Below are 2,809 nucleotides of genomic sequence, written 5' to 3'. Positions count from 1 at the left end.
GTAGTACATGGTGACAATCTTTCCAACATTTGGTCAATGAATGGAAGGGGAAAATGGTCTTTTCTCATGGAATCATTTAGCTTCCTATAATCAATGCACACTCTCCAACCTATGACTGTCCTTGTTGGGATTAATTCATTCTTCTCATTGGCTACAACAGTCATGCCTCTTTTCTTAGGAACAACCTGTACTGGACTCACCCAAGAATTGTCAGAAATAGGATAAATAATTCCAGCATCTAGGAGTTTAATTACCTCAGCTTTAAAGACTTCCTTCATGTTGGGCTTTAGTCGTATTTGGGCTTGCACGCATGGTTTATATTCATCTTCCATTAAAATTTTATGGGTGCAAAAAGAAGGTCTGATCCCTTTAATGTCAGAAATTTTCCAAGCTATGGCCATTTTATGCTCTCTTAATACCTGGAGTAATTCCTTTTTCTCCTTAGGTTGCAAGTTCGATGCAATAATTACCAGTAATGTGGAATTATTTCCAAGGAATGCATATTCCAAGTGATTCGGCAATTGTTGAAGTTCCAGTTTGGGAGGTTCGTCAATAGAGGGTTTTTGCTTAAGTTCATCTTTTACCTTAATTCCCTCATATTTTGATAGTTTTGGGGAGGTTTCATTGGAGTTTAGTTCAGTTCCTATTTTAGAATCATCATCCATCCCCTCTCCTTAGGCGAGACACAGTTCCATAGTGTCCTTATGTACAATTTCCTGGAAAGAATCTTGAGTAGCATGATCAATAGAGTCAATAAAATAACATGACTCATCCTGTTCTCTAGAAAATCTCATGACATCATAAATTTTAAAAATAATCTCTTCGTCACCTACTCTAAGTACCAATTTACCATCACCTACATCAATTACAGCTCTAGCAGTCGCTAAAAATGGCCGACCTAAAATTAAAGGCACCTCAACATCTTCATCCATGTCAAGCACAACGAAATCAACAAGGAATATAAATTTATCTACTTTTACAAGTACTTCCACTATAATTCCCCTAGGATATTTAACAGATCTATCAGCTAATTGAATACTCATCCTAGTGGGTTTAGGTTCCCCAAGACCAAGTTGTTTAAACATTTTATATGGCATCAAATTAATGCTGGCACCTAAATCAGCTAGTGCTTTATCAACATTCAAACTACCGATTAAGCAGGGAATAGTAAAACTTCCCGGATCTTTCAGTTTGGTTGGCAAGTAATTTTGGAGTATGGCTGAGCACTCCTTATTAAGTTCCACTGTGGATAAGTCTTCAAACTTCCTTTTGTTTGTTAGAAGCTCTTTTAAGAATTTTGCATATGCAGACATTTGCGATATAGCTTCAACAAAAGGTAAGTTAATATGTAGTTATTTAAAAAGTTAAAGAAATTTACCGAATTGTGCATCCATTCGGTCTTTCTTCAACTTTGCCGGTTACGAGATTTGTGGTTTATATTCTTTTGGTATTAGGTTGTCATTGTTTTCGGGTTCGACCTCCTTTCTGTCAACTTCTTATGGTGGCTTCTTTTTAGATTCAGCTAACACTTTCCCACTCCTTAGTGTAACTGCTTTCACGTGCTCTTTTGGGTTGGGTTCAGTGTTACTAGGTAGACTTCCTAGTGGTCTTTCAGATATCAATTTAGCAAGTTGACCTATCTGAGTTTCGAGCCCTTCGATCAAAACTCGTTGATTCTTAAGAACTATCTCGGTATTCTGGAAATGAGTTTCTGACACCAAGATGAATTTTGTTAACATCTCTTCAAGGTTCGACTTCTTTTCTTGCTGGTAAGGTAGTTGTTGAAAACCCGGAGGATGTTGTGGCCTTTGATTTCCTTGGCCGTCCCACAAGAAATTGGGATGGTTCTTTCAACCTACATTATAAGTGTTACTATACGCGTTATTTTGTGGTCTAGAGTTATTGTTAACCATATATTGGACTTGTTCCTCCTCAATGCTAGGATTGAAGGGTTGATATTCTGTGCATGTTCTTCCTCCATTCGAATCAACAAATCTTTTTATTTAAGAGTTCTACTTGGTTAGATGTTGAAAATACAAACCACACAAACCACGTCAAGGTTAAAAACACCGGCTGCTGTTGCCGGCTTTGTTCTTATAACTTGCCACTGGAAGTTATTCAGTGACATCTCCTCAATAAATTCATAAGCCGCCTCAGGTGTCTTATTATTGATAGTTCCTCCAGTGGCTGCATCAATCATCTGCTGAGTCGAAGGATTCAGGCCATTATGAAATGTTTGAACCTGTAGCCAAAGCGGTAACCCATGGTGAGGGTACCCTCTCAAGAGGTCCTTGTATCTCTTCCATGCATCATAGAGTGTTTCTAAATCCATCTGCACAAAGGAAGAAATATCATTACGTAATTTAGTTGTTTTAGCCGACGGAAAATATTTTAATAAAAACTTTTCAGTCATTTGTTCCCAAGTAGTGATTGACCCCAGTGGGAACGAGTTCAACCATTGTTTAGCTTTATTTCTCAATGAAAAAGGGAATAACCGAAGATGAATGACATCATCATAAATGCCATTAATTCTAAATGTATCACATAGTTCCAAAAAGTTTGCCAAGTGAGCGTTGGGATCCTCGTCCTGCAAATCATCAAACTGAACAAACTGTTGTATCATTTCAATTGTGTTAGGTTTTAGTTCAAAAGTATTTGTGGCTACTGCTGGTCTAACTATGCTCGATTCAGTTCCTATTAAAGAAGGTTTAGCATAATCATACATAGTGCGCGGAGCAGGATTTTGATTAACAGCAATCGCAGGAGGTAGTGGATTTTCTTGGTTTTCAGCCATCTCCTCGGTTGTGGG

At 37.8% G+C, this 2,809-nt stretch overlaps 1 non-coding gene across 1 annotated transcript; it reads left to right on the top strand.

The window, feature by feature from the left end:
* The first annotated feature begins 2,258 nt into the window (after positions 1-2,258).
* LOC121211973 (small nucleolar RNA R71) lies at positions 2,259-2,365 on the top strand. Its single transcript, XR_005907187.1, has one exon. It is a non-coding gene; the product is annotated as a small nucleolar RNA R71 (small nucleolar RNA).
* The last annotated feature ends 444 nt before the right edge of the window (positions 2,366-2,809 follow it).

Source organism: Gossypium hirsutum, chromosome A12 (genome assembly GCF_007990345.1).
Source record: "Gossypium hirsutum isolate 1008001.06 chromosome A12, Gossypium_hirsutum_v2.1, whole genome shotgun sequence".
Lineage (NCBI taxonomy): Eukaryota > Viridiplantae > Streptophyta > Magnoliopsida > Malvales > Malvaceae > Gossypium > Gossypium hirsutum.
This window is presented reverse-complemented; position numbering and strand designations above follow the sequence as displayed.